Here is a 22786-nt window from a genome sequence, read left to right as displayed (position 1 = left end):
AACCCTTTCCGATCCAGAGTGTGAATAAACCCATGCTGAGAATGATTTTTTTTTTCATAAAAAGTGGCTTCTCATCATAGGTCATCCAAGTATGTTAAACCATTTCAACACATACGTCTCAGAAGCCTGTAGCCAGGCAGGCTTCTGCTAAGAGTATTAGAATCGGGAGCTGTATTTCATTTCACCACCGGAGAGAACAGGAGTCGGGGGAAGAGGGTATTGTTCATGATGAAACGCAAATTAGGAGCCCACATCTAGGTACACCTCAGAACTATCATTTTATTCCTACCACAGTGCTTGTTATTATGCGGTGTCCAGTTAAGCAATCGTTGGTGAAAATACCATGCTATCAGAGCCAGATAACGGATATGGCTGATATCCAACAGGTAGCATAGTTACAGAGAGAGCCTTTAAAATGAATATGTTCACATGCATTCACTTTTGTAGACATCTTTATTTTACCTGTCTCCCATCTACAATATTTATGGAAATTCAGTTCACGGTTCACTACACCTTGAAATTGCTTAAATGCCACAACTGGCTTGACAGAATCCAAGACAGGCAAAGCAGAAATGGAAAAGAAAAGTGTGTGATACATAAAGCAATATGCTGACTGACTAGAAAATTCTCTACAGCCTCCCATTCAGATCACATTGGTAAAAGCAGGGCTTATATTAGGACATTTTTTTTCTTCGTCTATTCTTAAAATTGATCCCAAAGTAACTGCTATTAAATTCAAATGACAAAAATAATAAACAATAAACCTTTTCCATTGTTTTCCATTCATGTAGAAGTGTACTACACTGGACAGTCCACATAGATAGCTAATTGCACAGCCTGTGGAAGCCGACTGAGTTAAAACTACTAACAGCATGTCCTGAATAACATCGTTTCATGCAATGCCATTTTAGTATAATGTTGATGAGATACCATAGGAATTTAACTCATTTATATCAATGAGCCTATGGTAAAATTGGTTTTGTTACACATTGTTTTGCTTCAAGTTCTATAACTATAGACAACATTGAGTGAGGACTTACTGTACTTCTATGAGTTTGAGCAAGTTACTTATATCTACTACTGACTTTACTTTTCTCAATGCAAAATGGGAACAGAGTATACTCACCTTGCAGGTTTGTCACAGGATCACAGGAGCTCATATACGTGAGGCCCTTAAGAAATGCCTGGAGAGTAAGAAGAACACTGAGTGTTACACACAGTATGACTTTCTCCTCCATGACTCTCTGGGGAAACTACATGATTGAGGTTTGCTTGTGTTCATCAGAAGAAAGGACTATCTGATGGTGAATCCGTCTGCATACATGAGCACTTGATATGCTGTGAAATATTCATTCGAGCCTTTACTTTAGTGAGTTCTGATGTCATTTGTTTTATTTTGTTGTATTTATCAATTATTTGGTATATGATGACATATATGCTCTGGAGAAAGAAATATTACATATACCAGGTTTTTATATGGTGACATTTCAGGGTCTGCCAGTGAATGACTTATTACATAATGTGTCTTCTCTGATTCATGAAACCAAGCTTTATTTTAAAGGACAAATAAGATGTAGGGAAAACGTAGGTCTTATAACCTGTCGATGAAATCCACAGGCCTAACTTTATCCAATAATTATTGAACCACATTAGTTTGTTTGTTTTGCGGGGATGTAGGGTACAGACATAGTAATACAGTGATATAAACATAGAAAAAAGTTTTTTTTTTCATGAATATGCTCAACAACTTAAAATTCAGCAACTCTTCCCTTGCTCATGTTTGCCCCATCTCCAACCTCACTCATTTAGTTTTAATCCCTGCTGAGTCAGAGCTTTATTTAACAGGGTATGTCTTTACGTGTAATTCTTTATGTGTAATTTAAATGTCTTTATTTGTAATTCTTTTCTCTCCATAGTGGCTCATAAAGCATGTAACCCTGTGATAGCACAAATAATACACCCCTCCCGCCCCCCTGCACAAAAAAAAAAAAAAAAGTCCATGTGTTAAGCCCCAGAACCTGTGAATATGTTACCTATATCAAAGGGACTTCTGCCAATGTGGTTACATTAAGGACCTTGAGATGGGAAGATTATCCTGGATTATCTGCATGGGTCCAGTGTCATCACAAAGGTCCTTATAAGAGGGAGGCGAAAGAATCAGAGTCAGAGAGAGATGGTATAAGGGTGGAGGCAAAAGTCAGAGAGGGGAGAAGGGACTGAGGTGCTGGCTTTGAAGATGGAGGGAGCGGCCACAGGTCGAGGAATGTAGGCATCCTCTAGTCTAGAAGCTGGAGAGAGAAGGTTTTCCCCTAGAGCCTGCAGGAGGAATACAGCCCTGAAAATCAGACTTCCGGACTCCAGAAGCGTAAGCTAATAACTTTGCACTGATTCAAGCCACAAGTTTGTGGTGATGTGTTACAGAAGCAACAGGAAAGTAATATAGACACACGTGAGCACGGAACACAGCCTTGCTGGTTGATTCCTTTCTCACCTCCCTTTTCCCTTTTCCTAATTGTAATTACCTGCATACTTCCCATACATTGAACATCAGCCAACTTCCCTATCTCCCCAATCACTGACATCTCAAACAATCACATTTGTCAGTGATTAGGAAGCTCCTCCAACTTTATGGTTTCCTTTATTTACTTACAAATGGTAGATCTGAGAAATGCCAAAACAAAGTTAAAGATTACTAAGATAAAGACTAAAAAAAAATTGTCTAAATATATAAAATAGCAAGGAGAGTGTGTGTGTGTGTGTGTGTGTGTGTGTGTGTGTGTTCCATAGTTTTGACTGAAATTTGTCAGGGGACAAATTTCCATGTACCAACATTTCCTTAAAAGGCTTAATCACTAGTCATATTTACAATTGTTGATTAATGCATTATGAAATTTGATTATTACAATAAAATTCTGAAACTGGAAGAACATTATATTTATTGTAGTAAATAATATGTGCAATAATTGTACTACTAATAATAGTATTTAAAAATAAATACTGATTACATACTTTATCTGGTTTGCACATATTAGCTCATTTAATTCTCACCATATTCTGAGATAATACAAGTATTATCAGTGACTTTTACAAAAGAAAAAAATTGAAACACAGTAACTTGTCTAAGTCAAATTCATTTAAATTTCGAATGTCCTCGCTACACAGACAAAAATTTAACTATCACAAGTATGTTAAAAGGCTGCTGACATTATTTCTGAAAGACTATTAATACATCTAACCCTTAACCAACTAAAAACTTTGAATTTAAAATTCTCACTTTTTAATGTAATGGGTTCAGTAGTATTTAACTTGTCTATGTAGTAATTGTCTATTTTAACTCTTTCATTCCTAATGACAAAGTTTGTTTTCAATTTAACTAAATATATGATGTTCTTTTTTATTTTTTTCATTATTAGTTTCAGGTATACAAAATAACACAGTGATTAGACATTTATACCCCTCACAAAGCGATAACCACAACAAGTCTACTATCCATCTGACACCACACAGTTATTCCAATACCATTGACTCTATTCCCTATACTGTATTCTACATCCTGTGACTATATATACTATATATACAGAGGGTGCCAAAAAATGTATACACATTTTAAGAAATGAAACTCTATTAAAATTGTAATAATATATACTGATAAGAAAAGATGCATTCAAGTCATGTTTCACTTCTGCAATTATAAGAGGTGCTCAAAGTGGTTACCATCAATGTCTAGACACTTCTGATTACAGCAAACTACTGCTTGAGCAACACTGACCAAAGTGTCTACTTATACACACACACACACACACACACACATACACACACACGCAGTGGGGCTGCCAAAAACTGTACACACATGACTTGTGTTCATCTTGTTATTGGTATATATTGAGTATTACAATTTTAATACAGTTTTTTCCTTTCTTAAAATGCTTCTTTGTTTCCTCATTCTGGCTGCCACTCTGTGTTTGCTTCATGGGTAGATCTCCTATGTCTCTCGGTCTTTGCTGTCTGGCCTTATGTGGTATGTGTCCTGTGTGGTCCAATGGCGCAGTCTCCCTGATCTGTGCGTGTGTTCCAGGAGTGTCCCTTAAGTGTGATGTGTGTGTGTTCCTGTTGTAGTTGAGCCTTGATTGCTTTTGGTGCATCAGTGGGTGGGACTGACTCCCAGGCTGACTGACTGTGAGGACTGGCCACACCCACAGTGTATGAGCTGCTGTGTGGGGCCTGACCTCTCAGAGGAGGACTCACCCCAGCAGGCTCTTGTACCTGTTGAGACCATCCTTTGGGTATGCCTCTTGTGGGACTAATCAGGCAGTGCTCTGGTGTGGTCTGAGGCTGGCCTCTGGGTGTGTTGTTTCTGTTGTCTCTCAGGAGAGGCTCCCATGAAGACCAATTTGAGCCTTGCCTTTTATCAGCCATGGCTACCTTGTAGGAGCTACAAAGCTATATGGGGTTGGCTGCTGCCTGTGCTGGCCCTGGAGGGGTGTGGGGATGACCTCACTGCTGCCACCAGTGTGGGGCCTGGGGCAGCTTAGAAAAGGCTCAGGGTCCTCTAGGCCCATTGCCACCTGCAGGCCATCCACAAGGCCCAACCACTGAAAGAACCTCCTTAGGTGCATGGGCCAGGCTGACTGACCCAGTTTTGAGAGGGTCCTCGGTGATGCAGCCCTAGCTGGGAGGGGTCCCAGGGAGTCACAAGGCATGGCCAATGGTTTTTACACAGCTAGTGAAGATTCTGTTCTTGTGCCAGGGCTCAGCCTATGACCACTAGATCATGTTCTTTATTGCCAATAAATGATATATAACAGAATATGGTGAGCCGCCTGAGTGGCGCATTGGTTAGGAGTTGGCTTGGGATGTCAGCTCTGAGCAGCAAAGCTCCGGTTCAGATCCCACATGAGGGCCAGTGATGCTGTGCCCTCTACAGCTAAGATGCTGAACAACAGCTCCTCCTGGAGCTGGGCTGCCGTGAGTTGCCGGTGATGGTGTAGGCTGCAGCCCCTGCTGTAGTGGGCTCCCGTAAGCTACTGTGAGTGGCCGGCAGCCAGCGTGAGCTGCCAAGAGCTGCCGTGAGCAGCCGTCCAGTGGCCAGCGACTGATCTGCCTCAGCCAGGAAGAGCGCAATGATAATACCAACATGGGCCAGTGAAGCAATGTCCTCCACAACTAGACTGAAGAACAAAAAGACAGCAACTTGTCTGTTCCCCTTCCCCGATTCCCCAACGCTGTTCCCCTCCCCCAATTCCCCAANGACAGCAACTTGTCTGTTCCCCTTCCCCGATTCCCCAACGCTGTTCCCCTCCCCCAATTCCCCAATAAAATCTTAAAAAAAAAACACCAGAATGTGGTAAAGATGGAATTGATATAGCTTAGGAGACAGAGGAAGCAAACAAATTATTCAAACATGCTTCTAAGTAAAAGTAAACAAACCAATCACTAAATATTTTATTATAAGACAAGACTTATCTAACTCACAGTAGCTTGCTATTATTTTATGATTGATTGATTGATGGTATAATTTATGATTGGAGCCATCTACATTATGATTGAAGAGAAACACATAAGATTCCAGGAAGTATGGGGATCTGCTCTCATGCATCGCCTCCAGCAAGCACCTGCTCCCACTGTGCCTGTTCATCCACTTTACCTCCAGCGGCTGCCAAGCAAGTGCATTTCCACAGGGAATTTGTCATCTGTTTTGGTTAATGCTCTGCCTGCTGCTTCACTGGGTTGGCAACCATGTTAGACGCTGATTCCCAGTTTTTTGTTTTGTTTTTTGTTTTTTATGACAACAGGAATAAAAGTTGTAAACTGCCAGTTCTCATCCATCATTGTATTAACATAAACCACTCCAGCCATGTCTTATCTGTTCTCTTATCTGTTCTCCAGTCTTCAGGGGGAAAAAAAAAAAAAGCAGCCCAAGATCTCTTGGATATTTAATGTTTCAAAAGCCCCAGGGGAAGACTACGGAGATGTTTGATTTTCTTTAAATGCCATATGGCAACTTGGTTGTTTTGATTACTTTATGATGTTAGTATTTATTATTTGTACTGACTTTTAGTCACTGGTGATAGAAATAGATAAAATGAGAAGGGAAAAGTGCAGCTAAAAAAAAAGCTAATTTGCACAATTGTGAAGACCCTGAGGTCACGATCTAGATTTACATGTGACAGCTTAAGGAAACTATTGTGCCTCATCATAGCTGGAAAGGACGTGGTGGCTGAATCTGAGGTGACAATGCCAAACATCAAACAGTTAGTTTTAAATATAACTGAAAAGTACTACACAGTACAATTTCTTCCTTGGTTCTAATAGGATGGATTAGTCAAACTGTACTATCATCTTTAGCATGAAAAGTACAACTAGTATCCTAATTCATTGGCTAACAAATCCTTTTTCCTATAAACACAGATACTGAAGTCAGGTTGCCATACTGTGATCAGTGTTAGAATTACGCAGCCGCATATAATATTATATGGTCAAACTGCCAGTAGCAGATTGCCTCAATGACCCTGATTTTTTTAACCATCCCTGTATCTATATCCTTTCACTCTTTCTCATATGACTTCGATGTCTTTCCCACTAAGTGGGTGAAGTATGCTTCCCCGTATCTTGACTTTGGGTTCAACCACAGACTTGCTGCGGCCAACGGGATGTTGTCAGGTAGCAAAACTGTGTGTGCAACTCGACTATGTCCCATGCAGCTCTGACATCTTCACAAAAAGAAGACCTTCTCCAGAGAGCTTCTGTTCCTCAGCCAGGATCACATGAAGAGCATGTGCAGACGACATGAAGAGGACATCTGTGCCCCAACCTCAGAAAGCCTACCCAGAACCATTCTTTAAAAGAGAGTCTTCAAACTCATAAGCCAAATCAGCTCACGTAACTGAGATTTTGTAGTTTATATTGAGACATTATTGTGGCAATAGATAATTGATACACAGCCTTGGTTTGCCTTGCTGTGATTTTGACTCATTACTTGAGTAGCTATGATCTTAACATCTAGTTTGCCCTTACTATGTATGTTGAATAACTGATTGAAGGAATGAATGAGCTAAAATATTACATGAAATTTCCAGAGTGTTAGTGCATCTATTCTTCTAGGAGAAAATTTCTAATTATAATTTAGCAGTAATGCTAGAACAATATTAAAACTGTTGAATTTCATGTGCTTCGCTTCAGTTATTTAAGACAATTTATATTCACATCTGTTTTTTATTAAATCCTATAAGATTGTGTGCTGAGAACATTGTGTTCAAAGTTTACTTGAAGAAATTATTTTTGTCTTGCTGTTGTTTAGTTATCAGTTTGATTTACAGTTAGTTTCACTGTCTCCCTTTTGTATTTGATTTTAGAATATGCATTTGGGGTCCTGTTTAACAAATCTTTTCCTGAGCTCACAGGGATATTGTCCTATATTATCTTCTAGAAGGTATATTGATTTGCTTTCACATCTTGATCAACAATCCTCTTGAAGTAGATTTTTTTTTAGACCAGCTTTAGGTAGAGGTCAAATATAATGTCTGTTTCTAAATAGCCCCAGCACAAGTTATTTTAAAAATACGTTATATTCCACTGCTCAGAAATGTCACCTCTGCTTTAATCTGATATCCTCATGTGCAGGTATTTAGTTTTGGAGTCTCTGCTTTTCAATAGGTTTACTTGCTTATATTTGAACCAATAAGACTGTTAATTACTGTATATTTATGATTTGGTTTTATATAGATATTTTCAGGAAACAGGACAAATTTTTTCCAAAGAACTAACAAATATACTAAAAGGGGTGACCAGGATTCCAATGCACCCAGAAACACCAAATGTAGAGAGAAGCTACAACTTGCAGGCAACAGAGCTGTGAAAAATAGAAGGCAGTGGAAAAAACACAGAATGATGCAAGATGACCACTGCTGGCCCTGACTGCCACTATGAGTACTGCTGAGCCCCCTACACTCCAATTCATTAGTTACCATGTAGAGAAAAAGGAAATAAACAAAACCACCACCACCACCAGGCAGGGAAACCCATTCCCCTGTTTTGGCCATGCAGTGTCCCATCAGCATCCAATATCATCAAATTCTAATATCGAGCCAACTGGCAAAGGAGAAATATTTACAGGCTTCAGCATCAGTATCATAAGTCAGGAAAAAGATGAGTAGATTTGGACTTAAAAGACAATAAACTGATAAGAGAAAGTCTTGACAACTGGTACAGAAGACCTCCAAATTTGTTCTAATTCAAGCTTATTTGATAATGTGTTTGGACTTTCACATTCCACATTCGTTTTTTTGTTGTTGTTGTTTTATTTTATTTTTTAAGATTTTTATTGGGGAATTGGGGGGAGGGAACAGTGTTGGGGAATCAGGGAAGGGAACAGACAAGTTGCTGTCCTTTTGTTCTTCAGTCTAATTGTGGAGGACATCACTTCACTGGCCCATGTTGGTATTATTGTTGCGCTCTTCCCAGGTGAGGCAGTCGCTCACCGGCTATTGGACGGCAGTTCACGAAAGCTCACGCCAGCTGCTGGCCAGCCCCACTACAACCTATGCCATCGCCGGCGACTCACAGCAGCCCACTCCAGGATGAGCTGTTGTTCACCATCTTAGCTGTAGAGGGCACAGTATCAGTGGTCCTCAATATGGGATCCAAACCGGGGTCCTGCTGCTTAGAGCTGGAGTCCCAAGCTAACTCCTAACCAACGTGCCACTCGGCCAGCCTTATATTTGTTTTTTACTCTTACTGCTAATGTTTAAATTTTTTAAACTTTTAATTTTTAATTAAGAACTCACTGAAAATATTGATCAATTTGGAGGGAACTAATATGTTTACAAACATGAATCTTCTAATTAATGAACATGATATTCCCTCCTTTACTTATATCTCAAATTATGTATTTTGTATATAGCTGTATTTTATATCTTTTGTTAGGTTTATTCTTAGCTATTTTAATGAAAAATTTTTATAATTAACATCTGAGATTGTTTTTTGTATATAGAAATACAACTTAATGTGGCAGCCTATTTAATCAACTTAATAGTTTATCTGAAGATTCTTTTTGTGCTTTTCCACAGCCATATCACCTAGAGATGACAGCAAGCCTATTTTTGCTATTTATGAATTGTTATTATATATTTTTCTTACTGTATTTCACAGCCTAGGAATGGTACAGTGTTAAATGTAGGTGGTGACAGTAGATACCCTGTGTCTTGCTCTTTATCTCAGCTTTCAACATTTTAAAATTAACAGAGGGTGCCAAAAAATGTATACACATGTTAAGGAAGGAAAAAACTGTATTAAAATCACACTGATGGTAACCACTTTAAGTACCTCTTGTAACTGCAGAAGTCAAATGTGACTTGTATTCATCTTTTGTTATTGGTATATATTGAGTATTACAATTTTAATACAGTTTTTTTCCTTTCTTAAANGTGTGTGTGTGTGTGTGTGTGTGTGTGTGTGTGTGTGTGTGTGTGTTGCAGAAAATTGGCACACACAGTTTACAGTGGGATTTTACAGTATTTTTTTCCTTTGTGTGAATCACTTGACATAATTGTCCTAGCTGTGTTTTTTCAAATTCACCAATATTTTCTTCTGCAATGCCTAATCTGGTATTAACTTCATATAGTATATTTTATATCTTAGGCATTGTAGTTCTTATCTCTAGAGTTTATGTCTTTTTCCTATCTTCCATTAAGCTCCTTAAAACATGCAATCTTTTTTCTAGATCAGAGTTCAGGAAACTACAGTTCATAGATTGACCACAGCCCGCAGCCCCTTTTTGAAAAAGAAAAAAAAAATTGTTGGAACACAGCCATATTTATTTGATTATAAACTGTCCATGGCTGCTTTCATGCTACAACTGCAAATCTGAATAGTGGCACAGGCTGGCTCACAAAGATTTAATTATTTTAAAGCTGGCTCTTGACAGAAAAAGTTAGTTTATTCCTGCTTTGGATTCTTGAACATATGGAGTACAATTACAACAACTGTTTCAACATCCTTTTCTATTAAGTCCATCTGTGTCATTTCTGGTATGGTTTGATTAATTATTCTTTTTATTATATGTCAAATTGTCTTGCTTCTTTGCATGCAGGACAATTATTGAATGGATACTACACACTGAGATTTTACTTACTTTAGTAAGTAAGTAAGTTTAGTATGGTTATTTTTGCAGTCTTATAAATCAGTATTTTTGAGATTTGTTCTGGGAGACAATTTAGTTAGTTATGAACAGTTTATTTCTTCAGGTGTATTTCTTCAGTTTTGTTTCTTTTAATATTGCTTTTTGGAGAAGGGTATCACTAAACTCGGTATACTTAAGCAAAATTTTCTGAGTCCTCCACCTGTTGCTTACAACTGTAAAGATTTCCTTTCTGGCTAGTGAAAATAGGAACTATCCCTATTCCTCTTAGAACACTACATATTTTTTCCTATTCTTTTCTGATAGTTCCTTGGTTTTAAACTTCCACTGATAATGTTAAGAAGTTGGTTGTTCTTTACTCAGACAGAAAAAGTCAAGAACCATATGATTTCACTGATATGTGGGATATAAAACTGAAAACAACAAAGGAACAAGACAAACAAAGAAACCAAAACTTATAGACACAGACAATAGTTCAGTGGTTACCAGAGGGTAAAGGGGGAGAGGGGTGGTAGATGAGGGTAAAAGGGATAAAATATATGGTGACGGAAGGAGAACTGACTCTGGGTGGTGAGTACACAATGTGATATACAGATTATGTATTACAGAATTGTACACCTGAAACCTATGTGACTTTATTAACCATTGTCACCCCAGTAAACTTTAATTAAAAAAAAAAATCTACCTTTGTTCTGGCTGCTTGTAAGATGTCTCTTTATCTTTCTTTTAATCAAGACTTGTCTAGGTGTGCTTTTGTCAATCAGATTCCTTATGTTCTTGTGATTCTTAAATCTGTGGTTTTAAATCATTTATTAGTCAGTAAACCCAGTTATTATCACTTTGAATATTCTTATTTTCTTTGGAACAAGAGTCTTAATACTTTCTGTGACAGAGACACCCTTGACAGTCATGAATCTCTAAACCTCTTCTCAAATTAATCTTTTAAATGTGCATTATAAATTATACAAAGATATACAGGGAACCAATTACAAAGAAGTAGTTATCAACATTTTAACACAATTATGATACATTAATTCACATTCTTTATTAATAAGTCCTTTATTATTTAAATTAACAAAACCTAGCTGTGTATAATAACTACTCTAAACTAATGATGAGCATCAATATTATCTAGAGATATCTCCCACAGCACTAATAATATGAACACACCTATGTTTTCTATTGGTGGCAAATCAGGCTTTGCAAATAATATTGTTGAATGTTACCTATACTTTTACTGGAAAAAAAGTTTAAATTTGAGCTAGAGATTGATGAAAACAAATATCTGATTTTTCCCATTTCTTAGTTTCTAGGGAGAACTGCCATAATGAAATACCACAAACTACATGGTTTAGAAAAACAGAAATGTATTATCTCACAGTTCTGGGGGCCAGAGATCCTAAGATGTTGGCAGGACCATACTCCCTCTAAAGGTGCTAGGGGAGGTTCTGTTCCTGGCCTCTCTCCAACCTTCTGGTAGCCTCATGCATTTCTTGGCTTGTAGATGGGTGTCCAAATTTAGCTTTTGTATGAGGACAACAATGGATTAGGAGCACATCCTCATCCAGTATGACCTCCTCTTAACTAATCATATATGCAACGACTTCATTACCAAATAAGGTTATGACCTTATTTGAAATACTAGAGTTAGAACTTCAACATATGGATTTTGGAAGGACAAAATTCAACCCATAACACCACCCAAATTCATTGACCCCCAAATAAAGAAACCCTGTTTTAGAGAGGATTTATGTTTGCTTCCACCATGAATCTGCACTGACAATATCACACCAATCCACTTTAATGAACGAATTTGTTTCAAAGTTGGGCTTCATTCAATCTCTCTGAGAGCTGGTTTAATGCATGGTCTTCTTACTCTTTGATGTAAATGTTCAGGAATCCAAACCAAATCCTGAAGTTTATTGAAGAGGACCATTTTTCTGCATTCTATTTTATATACTCCTAATTCGAAGGGGGATTAAGAAACAGAATCTTAGGCCAGCCGAGTAGCTCAGTTGGTTAAGAATTAGCTTAAGGTGCAAGCTCTGAGCAACAGGGCCGCCAGTTCGATTCCCACATGGGCAGTGATGCTGCACCTGAGCTGAGTTGTCGCTGAGCTGCAAACAGGTAGCACGATGGCTCAGCTGGTCTAACAACAAGATTGCCATTTCCATGGTGGGCTACGCCCACTTGCAACTAAGACTGAACTTGGTACCTTGAGCTGAGTTGCTGCCTGGATGGCTCAGTGGATAGAACGTGCAGTCTTAACAACAAGGCTGCTGGTTCCACTCCCTCATGGGATGGTGGCTACGCCCACCCCCAACTAAAATTGTAACACAGCACCTTGAGCTTAGAGGCCACGAGCTGCCGACGGGCAGCCAGATGGCAACTGGCACCCTCCACAACGAAGACTGAAGAACAACAACTTAGCTGGTCCCCTTCCCCAATTTCCCAACACTGTTCCCCTCCCACAAGTCCCCAATTAAAAAAAAAAAAAAGAAAAGAAACAAAGAATCTTAAATTCTCAGCTTCCTGCTCTAGGTACTTTGAGGAAAAAAGAAATGCTGAACACCTGTCTTACCTTTCAGTCTTCCATTTGATTTTGGCCCATAAGTCTTCACTGCCTTAATATCTCTTTTCCAACTATGATATATTTCTCCATCAGGAGCATTTTGATTTCTACTATTTCTCTATTTCTGGAAACAAATCCTCTCACAGTTATTTTATTACAGCTGGATATATATCTCAGCACAAAGTAATTTTAATTGTTTGTTATTACCTTATATTTTTTAATACCTCATCTGTTTTTATCTTATGGTTTATTTTGTAACTCATCACTTATATAACTAATCAGATTTTTCTTACTGGGGCTTCAATTAGAAAATGAAGATTTAAAAGTGTGGACAGAAGGATTCGATCACTTGCACTAATTATCCTGCATCTGACCTGACTTCATTTTCCCTTTCTTCTGTTTTCTGCCATTTTTCTGTTTTCTTCTGTTCACTTTTTTCTCATCAATTGTACATACTTTGCAAAATTGTTATCAAATAAGTATATTCAATATGTTCCATTAACATTTTAAATAGTTTAACACTTTTATATTATCACATTAACGTCTGTATATCAATTTTCTTTGTATATTCATTAAAAAATTATCTATATTTAAGCACTGACCAGTTCATTCTTTCCTTAATATATATTAAATGATTACCAACTACTAATTCAAACATTCAATTTTGTTTTAATATACTCATAATCATAATTTTATATTTTAAGAAAGAAATATATGGTATTTCAAAAAGACTATTACTAGAGGCAATTTTAAGTACTGACACATATTTCAGACAATTGTTATAACAGTTACTGCATTTACATTACAATAACAAGTGGAGAGCTAGCATCTAGATATATATGTCATAGGAAATATGCTTAGTTTTTAAAAGAAAAACATTCTGTTTCAACTCAAAAACATTTGCATAGCTTTATGCTTCTTACACATAGAAATATGTATAAGAAAATACGAGAAGGAGAAGATATAGCTAGAAAATAGAGAGAGGAAATATATCTTTATCTTCATTTTGGCAGTTTTTGACTTTCAAAAAATAGCCAGCATGAAAACATAGATATATATAATACAGAGAAAAGTCAAGCTGAGTATAGAAAGCCCATAGCAATCAGAAGAATGTGGCTGAATACTCAGATCATTTGAAGTTCTTTTGATCATAAGGAGCCTGAATTTCAGAATCTGGATATGTTGGAGAGGAAACACATCCTCCAAGGTAAGGTTTGATGGTGAATTTTTTAAAAAAAAATATTTTCTCAAATTTGTGGGTTGAAATTCATGAGAGTTGTAATAGCTAATTAAGAGAATACAAATTTGAAAACTATCAATTTCTATCTAGGCATTTATTCTTAAAATTTTATTTTTTAGGCATAATCTGTTTTCAATCTGACAAGAGAAAACTTCTGAGATTTCTTGAATTAAATTACAACAGGCCAGAGTGTGGGAGAAAGAGATAGCCGAAGTAATCAGTTAATAGCTGTGGGCCAAAACAAAAGACCACTCTTATTCCAGAATGTTTATTGAAACTTTCAACCAACTTCCAGGCAGCTATCTAAAAATATATATATAACCAATTACCAGATGCCACCACATCCTGCTTATGCAAGAACTTTCTGAACTGTTGCCCACAACCAATAAAGAAGTAGACTGTCAAGATGACAAAATAGGCAAACGCTGACTTGCATCTTCCCACAACCACACCAAAATTACAGGTAAATTATGGAACTACTACCTTTGAGACCACCTGAAGACATCATATAACTAAGGACATATAAAAGAAGCCAGGTTGAGAGTGGTAGGAGGGGCAAAGACATGCAACGGCTGGTCCCACACCCATATGTAGAAGTTAAGAATAAGAAGGGATATCTCCACTGTAGAGGGCCTCCCCTGAGAACCGAGGGTTCCCAGCTCCACACCAGGATCCCCAGCCCAGAGCATCAGTACCAGGAAGAGGAGTCCCTACAACAGCTGGCTGGGAAACTCAGCAGGGACTGAGTCTGGGTGAGATGAGACAGGGGTCTGCTATAGACCCAGATGTCCTCTTAAAGGGCTCAGCACAGAAGCACAGACTCACTTGCTGACAAACACTCACCCTAAGCTCTAGAGAAAGGACAGCAGCTGGCAAAGTGCCAATTGTCTGTCTTTTGGGCAAGGGCTGAAGGAATAGGTCCCTCCAGGAATAAAGTGCCAGCAGGTGCCAATGTTATTTTGCTGAGTCCTATCCCCACTTACCATGCAGGCACAGGAGGCCACCAAATCTGAGTCTCCATTAAGCTGGTTAACACCACTGTCATCCCACTCTGGTGATTCTCTGAGACCCTGACCCAGCCAATGCACATGCCCAGCCCATACCTCTTTCAGAAGCTAATCCTCTGAACAAGCAGTTGGTCCTGGGCCTATGATGTGGACTTTTCTAAAATCTCTTAAAGGTTCACAAACCCCAAACAAGTAGTGGATAGCCCTCGCATGCCCTGTACCTCAAGCCAAGGACCCGTGGCAGTGAGTCTTGCTTCACAGCATAACCACTCCCAGGCTCCTCCAAACCCAACACAGGCAGCTACCAATGACAGGTCACTTTATAGATCTTACCAGGTGGACCCGGGCAGGATACAGGCAGTGGCTGACCTTGCCCTGCACTGGAACCACTCCCAAGAGCCCAAGAACCAACAGATCTAGTGGGTGGCTTCAGACCACAGCAGAGCACCCCCCTCAATTACCACCACATACAACATATCCAATCAAAAGATGAATGGATAAAAAAGAGGTGGTACATACATACAACAGACTATTACTCAGCATTAAAAAGCAGTGGAATATTACCATTTGCAACAACACGGATGGACCCAGAGGGTATTATGCTAAGTGAAATGAGTCAGACAAAGAAAGACAAAGACCACAAATAATGATGTATGATATCAGATGGGTCCAAGACTTATCAGGGGGATTACTTTGCAAGTTACATAAATGTCTAACCACTATGCTGTACACCTGAAACTAATATAATATTGAATGTCTACTGAAATTGACAAACAAAAGAAAAGTTTTAATTAAAAAAAATTTAAGTAGTAAATATTTCTTCTTTAAGAACTATGCACCTATCCTAGTCCTGTCCCAGTTTCACCTTTTCTTGCCCCTCCTTATCTATAGCCAATGTAAATTCTTTCAAAACAACTCACATCTTTCTTTCCCAAACTCATGTGTAAAAAAACTGACAACTGCTGATGGTGGTTTAGACTGCATGTCCCCAAACCAGCTCCTTTCTCTGATTAGTATATGGCTCAATAAACCCTTTCTTTCAGCCGCAAAGGTTTTTGTTTAACAAATCACTCATTGATCATTTGATCTGAACTATCATTGTTGAACTCTTCCTCTGCCTTTCCGCCCTTAAAACATAAATAAAATTTAACAAAAAATTTTTATTAATGTTCAATTGCATGCAGAATGCAGCAAATGATATAATGAGTACTCATGTATCTATCAAAAGCATTGGCAATTATCAACATTCTGCCATTTCTTTTATTTATATCCTCATGTTATGCTATTTTGCAAAGTATTTTAAAGCAATTTTTGAGACATCAAATTATTTTAGCTATAAGTGTTTCGAATGAATGCATTATACAATTTTAATAGGAAAAGAGTTCTTTTTATTTTCATGAGGGTTTCATAGTATATACATATATCAAAACTAATCGATTTGCATATGTTAAATGTATGAATTTAGTTTTGTGTCAATAGCACTGCAATACAGCAGTAAGAAAAATTTGCACATATTTTGTTTCATCTGTATCTAGGTATCATATGCATTTTTATGCTGTTATAAAATAGAAAATAAATAAAACTATTTTATTTTTAGTTATTTTTGCTAGCATGTAAAACATAGGCTTGGGACTTATGCTCAAGATGGTGGAGTAGGTAAAGTCTGAGCTTGCCTCCTCCTAAAACCACATCAAAATTACAACTAAATTAAGGGCCAGCCAAGTGGCTCAGTTGGTTAAGAGCTCGCTCAAGAGTTTGAGCTCTGAGCAACAGCGGTTCGAGTCCAGCCCAAGCTGAGCAGCTGCTGAGCTGCCAACAGGTAGCAGGATGGCTCAGCTAAAAAAAAAAAAAAAATTACAACTAAATTATAGAAGAACCATCATTGAGAGCCATCTGGATATTAGCTGAATAGAAATCCTATAGTTAAGCATACAAGAAAAAGCCACGGTAGGAGGGTCAGAGATGTGGAATGGGCAGGCCCCACACCTATGGTGCAGCGATTAAGAATCAGGAGGGATATCTTGGCTGCAGAGTTTACCTCTGAAAAGTGAGGGATTCCAGTCCTATACCAGGCTTCCCAGCCTAGCATACAAATGCAATAAAGAGAAATCCCCATTATCTAGCTGTGAAAACCCATGGGGATTGTGTTGGGATAAGACAAAAGGATGACAGAGATGGAGGTGCTCCTCTTAAAGGGCCCATGCACAGAGTCACTTGCTATAAGCTCCAGCACAAGGGTAGCAGCTCAGAATGCACCAGCGATATAACAGGGAGAAACTAAACTGACTAACTTGGGAGTAAGGGCAGGAGAGACATAGGTTGGGCAACTCTCCAGGGACGAAAGCACTAGCAGATGACACTGTTCCTTTGTTTAACTCTCCTCCCACCCAGCTACCACAGTGCAGGTGGGGATCAAATCTGTGCTCTCCATTAAGCTGGCTAACACCATTTGGCCACCCTGATGATTCCCTAAGACCCCTCCCACCCATCACACCTGCCTGGCCAAAGGTGCTTCCAGTGGCTCCTCCACATAAGCAGCCTGCTTTGGTTTATACTTCAGACTTGCCAAAAACCTCTGAAAGGTTGACAAATCCCAAACAATGGCTGGTCTCAATGTGCCTTGTACTTCTGGCTAAGTGGTTCAAAAGCTCAGCACAAGTGACAACAGCTCTCAACTTGCAATGTAATTCCCATCAGGTGGTCCCAAGCCTGGCATAAGCAGCAGCCAGTCTTGGCCTGGAACATAGCTTCAACTAAGCAGACACATGTCCAGCACAAGCAGCAGCTCAAGCACAAGGCCTCAACACAAATCACAGTGCCCACGAAAGGGTCCCTTACCTGGTACATGTGACAGCTGGCCTAGTGTGCTCGCCCAAGTACCTCCAAGCCAAGCACAAGCAGAAACCAAATACAGATCAGTTTGTAGTTCCTACCAAGCAGCCCCAAGCTCACAAGTGTCACAAGTGGTGGTGACCTTGGTCTGCACCAGTGCCCCTCCCAAGAGGCTCCAAAAATAACACACCCAGTGGAAAGCTTCAGACCAGACCAGAGCACCACCCAATCCACTCTATAAATAACATACCCAAAAGGCAGACTCGGCTGGCACCAGAGCCCTTATAAAGCAACTCATATTTTGTCGGGTCAGTCCCCACACATCAGCTCATCTAATATAATCACAGCCAGCCCTCACTGCTAGTAACCCCACACACTAGCATGCCAGCAGCATTCAAGGCTCCACTACAACAGGAAGACAAACACAACCAACACAGAAGACATGCTTGAAGCACCCAGCTCAGGTGACCAGGGAGACTGTGCCACTGGGCCATAGGATGCCTTCTATATAACTCCACTCTGTCAAGACTGACAGATGTAGAGCCACCTAATACATAAAAGGAGTCAGCTAAAATGAGGAGACAAAGAAACATGTTCCAAACTGAAGAACAGAACAAAACTCCAGAAAAAGATCTAAGCAAATTGAAGATAAGCCATCTACTAGATACTGAGTTCAAAGCACTGGTTATAAGGATGCTCAATGAACTTTGGGGAAAAATAGATGAACTCATTGAGAACTTGGACAAAGAGAAAACAAAAAAAAATAGTAAGCATAAGAAAAATTAGTCAGAAATAAAGAATACAATAATTGAGATGAAGAAAATACTAGAGGAAATCATGGCAGATTAGATGAAGAACAGGACTGAATCAACAATCTGGAACACAAGGTACCAGAAAGTACAATCAGAAAAACAAAAAGCAAAAAAAAAGGTGTTTTTTTGTTTGTTTGTTTGTTTTTTGTTTGTTTGTTTAAAAGATTTTTATTGGGGAATGGGGGGATGGGAACAGTGCTGGGGAATTGGGGGAAGGGGAACAGACAAGTTGCTGTCCTTTTGTTTCTTCAATCTAGTTGTGGAGGACGTTGCTTCACTGGCCCAAGTTGGCACCATCATTGTGCTCTTCTCTGGCGAGGCAGATCAGTCGCCGGCCTTCTGGACGGCCGCTCACTGCGGCTGCTGGCCGCTCATGCTGGCTGCTGGCTACACACAGTAGCCCATGGCAACCCACTGCCACAGGGATTGCAGCCTACGCCGTCGCCGGCGACTCATGGCAGCCCAGCTCCAGGTCGAGCTGTTGTTCAGCATCTTAGCTGTGGAGGGCACTGTCACTGGCCCTCATATGTGGGATCCGAACCGGGGCCCTCTGGCATCCCAAGCGAGTTCTTAACCATTGCGCCACTCGGCCGGCCCTTTTTGTTGTTGTTTTAAATAAGGACAGTCTAAAGGACCTCTGGGGCAATATCAAGCATGCCAAAATTTGCATCATAGGAGTACGCGAATGAGAATGGACTGAAAACCTATTTGAAGAAATAACGACTGAAAACTTCCCTAACCTAGTGAAGAAAAAACAGACACCGATGTTCATGTTACCCAGAGAGTCCCAAACAGGCTGAACCCAAAGAGGCCCATACCAAGACATATTATAATTAAAACGCCAAAAATTAAAAACAAAGAATCTTAAAAGTAGCAAGAGAAAAGTAGTTAGTTACATATAAAGGAACCTCCCATAAGACTGACAGCTGATTTCTCAACAGAAATATTGCAGGCCAGAAGGGACTAGCACAAAATATTCAAAGTGATGAAAAGTAAGGATCTACAACCAAGATTACCCAGCAAAGCTATCACTGAAGTGGAGAAATAGCTTCCCAGACAAGGAAAAGCTAAAGGAATTCATCACCACTAAACCAGTAGTTCAATAAATGCTAAAGGGACTTCTTTAAGAAATAAAGAAAACATAAAAAAATTCAGCATCCACTTACGATAAAAACTTTCAGCAAAGTGGGACGAGGGTACATGCCTCAACATAATAAGGCCACATATGACAAACCCCCAGTTAACATCACACTCAACAGTGAAAAGCTGAAAGCTTTTCTTTAAGATCAGAAAGGAGACAAGAATGTCAACTTTCATCACTTTTATTGAACACAGTATTGGCAATCCTAGCAACAGCAATCATACAAGAAAAGAATGATAATAATAGGTATCCAAGATGAAAAGGAAGAATTGAAACTGTCATTATTTGCAGATGGCATGATACTATACATTGAGAGCCCTAAAGATTGCCCCAAAAAAACATTAGAACTCATAAATTCAGCAAAGTAGGATACAAAATTAATATTCAGAAATCATTTGTATTTTATACACCAATAACAAACTATCAGAAAGGGAAAGTAAGAAAATAATTCCATTCACAATTTCATGAAAAACAATAAAATACCTAGACATGACTTTATCCAAGGAGGTAAAAGACCTGTATTCAAAAAACTTGAAGACACTGAAGAAATTGAAAATACAAATAAATGGAAGGATATACCATGATCATGAATAAGAAGAATTAACATTCTTAAAATGTTTTACTACCCAAAGCAATCTGTTGATTCAATAAAATCCCTTTAAAAATACCAATAATAATAGTTTTCACAGAACTAGAACAAATAATTGTAAAATTTAAATGGGACCACAATAGACCACGAATAGCCAAAGCAATCTTGAGAAAGAAGAACAAAATTGGAGGTATCATGCTACCTGATATGAAATTGTTAAAAAAAAAAAGGCAACAGTAATCAAAATAGCATGGTGCTGACATAAAGAAACAGACATTAGATCAATGGAACAGAATAGAGAACCCATAAATAAACCCAAGCCTACATGGTAAATTAATGTATGACAAAGAAGACAACAATGTACAATGGAGTAAAGACAGTCTCTGCAAAAAATAAAACTAGACTACTTTCTTACACCATATACAAAAATAAACTCAGTATGGGTCAAATACTTACATGTAAGACCCAAAACTGTAAGATTCCTGGAAGAAAACATAGGCAGTAAACTCTTTGACATCGTTTTTAGCAATATTTTTTGGGATGCATCTCTCCAGGCAAGGAAATCAAAAGAAGAAATAAACAAGTAGGACTATATCAAACTAAAAATGTTTTACACAGCAAAGGAAACGATATTTTATTGTGGGATGTAGTTTTAAAAAAAGTAGAAAAGATAAAAGCATTGCACAAAATATATTTGGTTTCTTCTGAGGGGGGATACGGAAGTGTGGGGGGGGGTTGTTTGTTTTTTGTGTTTTGCCAAACCAGGAGGAAAGAATTTCTGACGGAGAGAAGTAAAAAGAGAAGCATTGAAGGAAGTTCAAGGACACAACACAGAGAAACATTTTACATTAACAATAAGCCATAGCAAAGGTAGCATGTTGAGGTAACCTATTAGAGTCACCCGTCTTTTGAACATTTAACCCAATTAAATTTAATCTTCATAAAAACATTAGAGCAAAACCAGCAAATAAAAACAACTCTTAGATTATCTCTTTAAGTTACTGTATTTGCCGGCGTATAAGACGACTGGGCGTATAAGACGACCCCCTAACATTTCCACTCAAAATACAGAGTTTGTTATATACTCGCTGTATAAGACTACCCCCTCTTCCGCACACCTTCCACACACCAAATAAAAGGTAAAACAATATCAGATTTGATTTCAACATTTTAATTTATATTCAAATGCTTATGACATGCAGGAAAACTGTCACAAGGCTGTATGTAATCAAACATATACATAAAACAGTGCAAGTTTATTACCGGTAAACATACCGGTAATTCACTAAAGAAAACACACTCTATTGACTGGTACCATAGATTTTGCGAGTGTGGTAAAATCGCATAACAGCAAAGTCGCATAACAGCCGAGCATACACCCAGCAGCGCTGCTGATGCCTGAACGGTATGTGGAATGAAGTGGGCGGGCATCGGGAGGCCACTATGCCATGGGGCAAGCACTATGGGCAGTCTATCTGAAGTGTACCTGGCGTATAAGACGACCCCCCACTTGGAGGCATATTTTTCAGGGCCAAAAAATCGTCTTATACGCCGGCAAATACAGTACATTTTTTTTTTTTTGCTTTCATAGTCTCATTTTACTTTGAATATACTAAGAAGTGAATTTCTTTGATTCACTGTAACAGGGCTTTTCTACATGACCACAGAAACCTTTACATGCCCTGATACTTTCCAAATGCAAAGCTTTCTTTATTTTTCTATTTCTTTATTTTTTCTCTTTATTTGGTTCCATGATCCTAAATAAAAGTAATTAACTTGCATATGTAAAGGCATTTAAATTATACAAGCACCCATAGAAAAGAGAAATTCATATAATTTGAACCATACAAAATGTCCTTAATTTTATTCTTTAGAGTCTAAACTGCAGTGTGCAAACACCATAGAACTCCAAAGATTCAGTTTCTTAATTAGACTTCCTGGACAGCAAATCCAGAGATAAATGTTTTCTGGTGTTTCTTAGTATATAACCTGCCATAATTCTGGAAGTTAATATGTGAGTATGCATTTCTGAAAAAAATCAAAGTTGGTAACTAAGAAAATTATCTCACTATTTTGTCATACTTAAGGGGCCTGTGAGATTCAAATCTAGGAGTGAGTAACATTGTAATAACTATAATTTCTTGAACTTTTTGCATGCATCATGTACTATGTTACACATTAGTAATCGGGTCTTATTTAATTTCTATAACAACACTCTGATTATTGTCTCCATTTTATATGTGAAGTAACTGAGATTTCAGGGTGTTAAATAATTTCCCCAAAGCTACACAGCTTGGGCGATAAAGACAAGCTCAGTCTTAACCTTCTGTCTGCCTTCAATCTTTTCAGGCTGGCCTTCATCACATTCCTCCTACCCCAAACTGTGTCCATTGTCACAGCAGCCAGATTAAAACAAAACAAAGCAAACAAACAAAACAAAAAACATTACAGATGGAAA

General features: G+C 38.5%; 1 long non-coding RNA gene across 1 annotated transcript in view; it reads right to left on the bottom strand.

Annotated features, from left to right (window-relative positions):
- Positions 1–17903, bottom strand: part of LOC109373928 (uncharacterized) — a 200542-nt gene extending 182639 nt beyond the window's left edge. The window contains exons 1-2 of the long non-coding RNA XR_002122321.1: positions 17793–17903; positions 1127–1184 (exon numbers count right to left, since the gene is read on the bottom strand). This is a non-coding gene — a long non-coding RNA (uncharacterized LOC109373928). The remainder of the gene's footprint in view (positions 1–1126; positions 1185–17792) is intronic.
- Between the last annotated feature and the right edge of the window lie 4883 nt (positions 17904–22786).

The sequence above is a fragment of the Hipposideros armiger genome, unplaced genomic scaffold, assembly GCF_001890085.2.
Source record: "Hipposideros armiger isolate ML-2016 unplaced genomic scaffold, ASM189008v1 scaffold_754, whole genome shotgun sequence".
Lineage (NCBI taxonomy): Eukaryota > Metazoa > Chordata > Mammalia > Chiroptera > Hipposideridae > Hipposideros > Hipposideros armiger.
This window is presented reverse-complemented; position numbering and strand designations above follow the sequence as displayed.